The sequence below is a fragment of the Corvus brachyrhynchos genome, unplaced genomic scaffold (genome assembly GCF_000691975.1).
Source record: "Corvus brachyrhynchos isolate BGI_N302 unplaced genomic scaffold, ASM69197v1 scaffold114, whole genome shotgun sequence".
In the NCBI taxonomy this organism is placed as follows: Eukaryota; Metazoa; Chordata; class Aves; order Passeriformes; family Corvidae; genus Corvus; species Corvus brachyrhynchos.
Genome location: NW_008238337.1, coordinates 6144551 through 6153000, shown reverse-complemented (window position 1 = coordinate 6153000; position 8450 = coordinate 6144551). Strand labels below are relative to the sequence as shown.

The following is an 8450-nucleotide window of genomic DNA, read 5'->3' as shown; positions in this document are numbered from 1 at the left end:
TTGGTCTTCGTGGGCATCATCCTCTTCTCCGTCTACTGCAGGATCCAGGACCGCTCCCAGGAGCTGGTGCAGATCGTCCGGAGCGCGGACCGCCGGGCCAGGAGCCGCGGCGCCAAGGTGGGCAGCCTGGCCGACAGGGAGTCCATCCTGCAGCGCCTGGACCACCTGGAGGAAGTGGTCTACAACCAGCTCAATGGTACGAGGGGCGGGGAGGGGACGTCCTGTGCCCCCGGAAGGGTGCTGCAGGGTGGACAAGAGCCCCCAAAGTGTTCCCCCGCTGGGGAGGGGAGCCCGGGCACCGCTCTCACTGACCCCAGCGCTGAAGTGCTGAAAACCCAGGGGAAGAGAGGGTGCAGGGTTTTGCTGGAGGGGTTCGTTGAACCTCCCATCACCAGCACCCTGCCTCTCTGCCAACTCTTGGTCCGAAGTCAGGACTTCCTCAATAGATACAAAGTTAAGGAGGCTGACGTTTAGGGGTTTCAGGATCAGAGGAAGTCCCTACGAACTGTTACTAGGTTTTACAGTTTGCCTGGATGTATTAACTCTGCATAGGAAGTTGTTTGTATAGCAAATACACTGTTAGGTTATAGCTGGAAGTCATATACTTGGTTTCAGAACTCCTTTAAAAACATTCTGCTGAGTTCTTACATTGTGCACTATTAATGGTCTGTTCAAACAGAGCACCCATATGCTTCCTTAATTTTGCCACTTAAATTTGTTATTGTCATTGATGAGGAGGGGAAGCATCCACTAATTCGTTTTATGACTTACCATTCTCATTCACCAGCCTTGAAAAATATTGCTAGGTAAGCAAAGAACCTCTCCATGCTAGTTAAAACAGGCTAAGCCATCAAAGTTGTTATAGGACAGATAACATTTCATATAGAAACTAATTCTTCAAAACAAGTGCATTTGTATTTGCATAGATTTTTGAAGTTCTAAGTGTGAGACATCAAAGAAATAAGTATGTGGTTAAATACAGCAGTGTTTTGGACAAGAAGAGGCTGAAGGAGTGAACTTCTGCATGAAATTAGAATATAAATGTAACATTTAGTGTTTCTCACCAAATAAAATTTCCAGTGTAAATATGTTTAAGTAGAGCAAATGTGCTTCTGGGCTGCTTGTGGAAATCCTAACTCATAACATTGATTTAAGAAAGGCTACTGTAGTCTCAAAATGCAGACGAATAGGAGGGTTAGCATAAAGTATGTTTCCTATTACTACTTTGTGAATGAATGTATAAATCTAAGTAAGTTGGGCTGTTATGGTAATACACAGCTTGTGCCAGCAAGTGTTAGAGAACAGGCATCCCCTTACGTTCTCCTCTGGATAAACAGGACAGACAGAGGGGGAACGTGGAGTGTGGAGTGTGTCCCAAAGCCACACATTCAGGAATGAGAGAGAAAGTGTCAACAGCTGTGCTTTCTAACCATATTTTGGAACAGTTTTGAAGAATGTAGGATTTAAGAGGAAAAACCTTCTCGTGAATTCCACAAAGCCACAAAGTTCCCAAACTAAATCAGATTGCTCCGCAAGATACATCCATTGCAGCTCAGTGAATGGGGGGGTTTTTTGGCCCAAAATGGATTTGTTCTTGATGTTGTTCATAGGGGGGACTTTGGGTAGGATTTTCCTGTGCTGTGTTCATCTCAGCATAGCACCCCCTGGAGAATCAGCAGGAGTCCTTAACGTGCTAGGAAGGCACCATTGCACGCAATGACTGGAAGTTCTCTGTAAAGTATGCCTCTACTTTGGGAACTATTTTCTTCATCTTCTTTAATTTCATTTATTGGATATGGAACTTCATAGTGAAATTACTTGAAATTAGTGCTATGTTGTTTCTTCAGGTCCTATCAAACACTGCAGGCAGTTTTCTTTTCCTGAAAGTTCTTGCACAGGAAAATACAGAAAGTTTTTCAAGCAGACCTGTTCAAATTTCCTATTTATTTCCCTTTAATTTCTCTCTGATGTGTTTGGTGGGGTTTTTTTCATTACACAGTGGTACATTATCACAGATTAATTTATTATTTCATCATCATTCTGAAAAAAACCTTTTTTTTCCTCCCACCCTGTTTCAACAAAAGCAAAAAGTCCTAAGAAATTAGGAGGTGCTCCACTGAAATGATCAGAGTTGCATTGCTGTAAGTAAATCAGTATCGAGCATCTCTGTTTGGGTTTAGCTCCCTGGTATTCTGTTTTTAATACCATGACTCATTATTTATGCCATTAATGAGCATAATGCTGCTCTGGCAGCGCTGGGATTTGGGGGAGCCTGTCTGACAGGGCTGTGCTGTGTCACACAGCAAGGCTGGTGTTACACAAACACTCCATGTGCTCTGGAGCTCTGCGGCATCACCTGAATGTTGAGTAAGGTTCTCAGACCCTGTCCTGTACATGCTGCCTGATCACAAGGTTAGAGAGCCGACTGAGGCTGTCTTAGATGTTACTTTCTCATAAGGTGGGTCAAAGTCACTTCTATATGGAGAGACAGACACAGGTAGACAGATTTTATTCAGGAGGAATACGAGTTCCTTGCATACCCAGAACCCCTCAAAGCACCAGGAGGCTGAGTCCAGCTCAATGTTATCATTGCAGCAGGTCAGCCCAGCCCAGTATTTCAGTTTTCTGCTCTTGGTTGTTTCTCTTTGAGATCAGCAAATTTAGAGCTACTTATTAAGTATATTTCTGGTAATAACATCTCAGTGTTCTTTTATTTCATTTTTCTCTTCTGTTCAGATGAGACCTGAACTCCTAAGACTTACTTGGATGTTCTAGGGACTCTGTTTATGATCCAGTGCAATAAAAAGTTACTCTGTGAGAGACCAGACCTGCAGCTGCACAGAATTTTGTTTCTGTCACACATATTTGTTTACATACAATCAAGGAAATGTTATTGAGAAGTGTGTACCTTCTGCAAGGAAAATAAACACAGGCAGTAACATTACAAATGTATAAAGAGGCAATCCAAAACTGATCACTTGAGACTCGTTAACTTTTCAGTCTGAATAAAATCTGTGAGTGCAGTGCCTGTGGAGGTGAGTGCAGGACACAGAGGACCATGCATGAAAGTCAGGAGAAAGCTGCTCCTTGTGATTATCTTTGGCAGATCAAGAGTTTTTAGAATGGGATGAATGAGAATTTCCATGATTCCCTGCAGAGTCGTGCAGACATACACCCAAACAATAGTTTTCATTTGGCTCGTGCTCTGGTTTTTTATCAACTTGGGAGAAATAGTGTTTCTGAAAGCTTTCTTTTCACTCAGCTGCTGCTGGGTTTGGTGGAAGCAAATGAGTGGAGCATGTAAAGGGAAAGGAAAGCAATGAAACGTGTCTGTGGAATTTTCTTGGTCAGACTTTGTATTACCTCCTGATGCTTGACCTTGGGTACAATGTTTCTTTTGAAAAATTGAGTTATTATGGATGTAGTTGAGCAATCTATATATCTTCTTTTTTTTTTTTTTTTTTTTGCTGTGGTATTGCTATTGATGGGTATATTTTATTGTCATTCAACACAGAACTAATGCCAGCTAGACTTGGTAGCAATTCATTAAATGGCATAATGATAACACCTTGGTATTTTCTTCCTTTGCCTTTACTTTTTTTGTAAAGGGGAAAAATTAAAAAAAGGATTTAATTGACTGAGTTTTTCCCCCTAATCAGTTTTGCATCTAAGTCTGTTGCTAATGATTTGCCATAGAGGATAAAGAATTTTTGATGCCCCAAGTAGAGCATAACCTTTCATGCCAAAAGCAGTTGAAGGTCAGACTACAATTTCAGTCTAATTGCCTTTTTCCCTTTTCACTGTCTCTTTCCAGTAATACACAACAATCAATACAGCATGTAATTAGATTTCATTCAATCTGCAAAGATTAAGAGAGCTTTCATGTTCTCATTATGTATTCTCACATCATGTCTTCCTACCCATGTCTTCTACACTAGACTCCTTTGACCTGATCTGTTTTAGATGTGGAGGGATAAGTTGGGAGTATTCCCTTGAATTTGACAGGTTATCATTCGTTACACATCATAATTTGATTTTGCTCTCTTTGGGAAGATTAAATGCAATAGTAATTTCCAGTGTGATAAATGGGGTTTACATTACATATGCATTTCATGGAGAAGGCTGGGGGAAAAAGTGGACAATTCACATAATTGCAGCACCGAGGCTTAAAAGGATGGAAATAGCTGGTCCTGGATGCATTTTTTTCCTGCTGACTGGGACTCCTGATTTTTAGAGTGCACTGGAAGCCAAGTGATTGCATTTAGAATTCTTCCTGGCAATCTGCATAGGTAAAAGTTACAGTAGTATTTTTTAAAGGACAGTTTATTCTTTGTAAGCTTGGGACTGGTCGAAAATGGGTCCACATTTCCATATTTGAAAGTAAGGGTTGGGAACAGGCTGCAAGTGAGTCATGTGAATGTCCACATCAGCTTTGACAAAAAGCAGTTTTACAGCTGGCAGCTCTCAGCTGAAGAGCAGTTCCTTGGCAGAGGAGAGAGGTAAAGCCACACATGCATGGGTCACATTTAGTGTGACAGCAGTTTTGTACCAATGAAACTGCACCTTCTCATACCCACACATTTTCTAACTATTTCTATTTTAGGTGGTTATGGTCTGCTGCTAACATAAATAACTCCAGAAGTATCTGCTCACTTGTGGGCTCTGCTCTTAGCCCTGTGCTTTCCTTATCTCAGTGAGGGTCTTATCTTCACGTGGTCTCATTTTCAGGACATTTTTAAAGAAATGCAAGGTTGGGCCTCATGAAGGCAGGAGTGAAAAAAATACTAACTTCTTTTTTTTTTCTTTTTTTAAGTTAGGCTGCCATTTCTTGGTTTACCACACAGTATTTTCTATTGTGCTGGGTCACTTTCTCAACTTTGGGTAAGTCACCCTTGCTACAGGCCTGACCTTTTGTAGTGCAAAGTGATGGTCAAGTCCAAAAGACTGATTTCCCCATCACACCTGCTTTAGTTGTGTTAGTCTTGATTTATGTAGCTGAGGGGATTCACAGTCAGTGCTTTCAGGAAGGTGAAGATTTCGTTCCCTAAAACAACAGAAGGAAAATGTAATGAGCCAATATTTAGATAGTGTCTATATAAATATAAGGTAATATTCAAAATAATATTACTCTATTTAGGCACTTTAGGAAGAAAAGTTCTAGAAGTTTAGTTTAAAAAGAGTGCAGCTCCCTTTTGTAAAACAGGCAAAATTGCACTCAGCTCTGAAAAATATTGACAAATACAAAAAAAAGGTCTCAATTCTAGCAGGACATCAGTGATTTTAATGCCTTTCCCTGTACTCTGTGTTTCATATAGTGGTAACTATTTTTTATGTAATGTTTCTGCTTTTTGCCTTTGTAGCTGGGAAGAAAGCTTATTTTGACAGGAAAAAAAAAAATCATGTGGTAATTTTATCATTGACTCATTTGTGTGGAACTTGAATCATTTGTACCATATGAGATTAAAAGCAAAGTTTACAGAGGCAGAAAGGAAACCTTTGACTGATGTTGTTTTTGTTGCCTTTTCAGCTGTATTCCAGTTCAGTATCTTTCCACTTCTTTGTACATGTAGCTGGAATTGGAAAAGCAAATACGGGTCTCTCATCTTCCCAGAGAAGAGCTGCAGTGTGGTGGTTGCACACCTACAGCCACTGCACAGGTTTAGAGGATTAGAAAACCTGGCTTTAACTTAATACCCTTGATAGAGAGAGGTGGAGTTGGTTTTTTGAGTTTAGGGGGTTTTATTGTTTGTTTGTTTGTTTGATGTTTTAGTAAATAAAGGCAGGTAGCAGTTAAACCAAGAGCACCGTTTAAGAATGAGGTTCCAGACACTGAATGTGTGGCACTTCTCCAAGGAAATACTAAGATTTATGAAAGGAAGGAAAATAAATGAGTCATGTTTAATAAATTGGCTTTTTTTTAATGCCCTTCTCTAACTTTACTAACGGGCACTCAGTTTCTCTGGGTATACTTGGCATACTTTTTTATTATGGTTGTTGTTGTTTGTGGGGTTTCTCTTGGTAGTCATTACCATCATTTAGTTTAAACCAACACACTGAAGGAGAGAAAAAAAGAAAAAAGAAGAAAATAAAAAGAGCCTGTGATGTTCTGGATAACAGGAAGGAAGAGAGCCAGTAACAGCAGAGCAGCTTCCAACCTTGTTGTAGTCCTATTGATCAAAACTGTCCTCTGAAATAAGACACCTCCAGTTCCTGAGAGTGAAAGCCAGAGAGATCCTGCCAGTGACCCAAAGTCATCTTCTTCTGAGAGCACAAAGCTAAAGCAGCCAAGTACTAATTGGATGTGTCTGCTTTTCCTAAAACTCATAGCTGTGGTGCCATGGAAGTGGCTGTGAATATCTGAAAGCCTCATATGTGGAGGCAAAACCCGTTTCTAGGACAGTAGGGCAGATGCAAACAGATTAAAAACTGTCTGTCTGCCCTAGAGTTTTATCCTTTCAAGTGTTCTGGAATATCTAGGTTCCCCAGACAGTTATGAAGTCAAGATGCACCACAACTGGCACTTGCTGGTTACTCAGAAAGTCCTGTAGGAGATAAAAAGAGTGTAAGGCCATCTCCTGAGCCAAGATTTCTTGACTTACGCAACAGATGGCAGCAATCAGGAAGCCGCAAGATGCAGCTTGGTCTAGGGCCCTCTGTTTAGCTGGGGTTACTCTGAGTTTAAACACATGTGGTGCTGCTGGGGATGAAGGTGACAACCCTGGTTCCATCAGTTATTTCTCAGTTGGATCTGTTGGGCTTTCAAATTCTTGTTTCTTGAAGTGATGTCACACCCGTGATCTGGTGTAGGTCCAAGTGAAGTAAGCTCTGTGTGTATGTGCACATCTGCAGATGTCCAAGGAAGGGACAAGGAAGGAGCTGAGTTCTGCTGTCTTATCCCTGTGATTTGATGCTCTCCTCCCACAGTGAGGGAAGGGGGCTTGTGCTTCTGCAGTTCTTTGCACTAAGTTTTTATTTCACCTGGTTTAACTAAGTTGGACTCATTGCTGTGCATGGAAAGACAATACAGCAGCACCTTTGGTGGGAAACCCAGCAGAACGGGAGCTCTCACACCAGTTTCCTACCCCTCTTACTGCACTTGTCAGGTCATTTCATTTCTGAACAATTCTGTGTTTGTGTTTAATTTACTTGGATGACTTGTTCTGAGGCATCTTCTCTCAAACCAAGGATGAGCCTGGGGCCATGAATTGGTTTGTATCCTTGTTGAGGCAGTCCTTAGTGAAACAGTGCAGTAGAAAAGGGCTGGTTTTGAGAATCTCAGATAAATGGCAAAAGACCTAATTTTTTTGGTTGGGTTTTTTTTTTTTTTTTCCTTCAAGTTATGTCCTTGATTACTGGCTTTGAAGGAGAGTCCAAGGGCAGCAGCAGGGTAGAGAGCTGAGGAGACAATAGAGTGATTCTGCTTTGTCATCATGCGCAGTGTGGACGCAGAGTTCTCTTGGGGGCTGAAGAGTTGTTGAAGTAAATGAGCAAAACGTTTTTAGAGAAGGTGAGAATATAGATTTCTGAATATCTTAAGCCTTGCACCACCTCCTATGGAGCCATTCTATAGAAGCACTTTCACATGCCACCAGTCTGATTTATCCTTTTAATACATGAGCTGTAATTTGCATGTCATCCCGGGAGAATGGGCAGTGCTGAAGAAAACTAAACCAAGGAAGAGGTTTTTAGAAGACCTTCTCTTTAAGTAGCTTTCTGCTACTTTAAAGCAGTTCTGTCAGGCAGAGATATTTGATGCCAAAACACTACAGGAGAGCATTATCTGTTTCACAGCATAATGCTTGGAATTCCAGTGTTGGGAATCACATTTAAATAACCAGGATTTGGTGGATGAGGATACAAAGGAACATGCTTGGCCTCTGGGATTCTTTAGTGTGCATTTGCTTCAGTCCCAACCTCCTGGGCTGCATGTTAGAACAGCAAGCCCAAGAGGCTGCTGCAACACCAGGATCTCCCTTGGGCTGAACAGCCCCTGTAAAATGGCACAGCACTGGCACAAGCCTTGCTCTCCCCCCACAGATTCCTGACACTCCTTCCCCTGTGCAAAGCCAAGACAGGTGTGTGGAAAGAAGCTGCTGGTGTAAAGGCCTGTGTTACCTGTGTGCCACTGGGCTCTGCTGCCATAGGATTCATAGCACAGAGCTGGTCTCTCTGGGATTCCCAGTGTGTTACTGGGTTTTGTTGCTGAGGAGCTGTTGAAATTCATGTCCGTGATTGAGTCAGCAGTTGTGTTGAGCTGGGAATGCAAGCCAGGTACAAAAGTGACACTGCTTTCTAAGCAAAGTGCAGGTGCTGCCAGCCCTGCTGTGCTGGAGCAGTGTGTGGGGTGACAGACTGCTGGCTGCACGGGATGACTGCCTCAAGTAGGTTTTTATGACTGCAGCAATGATTCAAATTCTCCTCAGCTCACCCGTGCACTTAGTCCTGCTGCA

The 8450-nt window shown here is 42.0% G+C and overlaps 1 protein-coding gene across 1 annotated transcript in view; it reads left to right on the top strand.

Annotated features, from left to right (window-relative positions):
- Positions 1-6: 6 nt before the first annotated feature.
- Positions 7-8450, top strand: part of GALNT9 (polypeptide N-acetylgalactosaminyltransferase 9) — a 131862-nt gene continuing 123418 nt past the window's right edge. Inside the window, exon 1 of the mRNA XM_008634089.2 lies at positions 7-196. The gene's annotated coding sequence lies outside the window, so the exon portion shown is untranslated. The remainder of the gene's footprint in view (positions 197-8450) is intronic.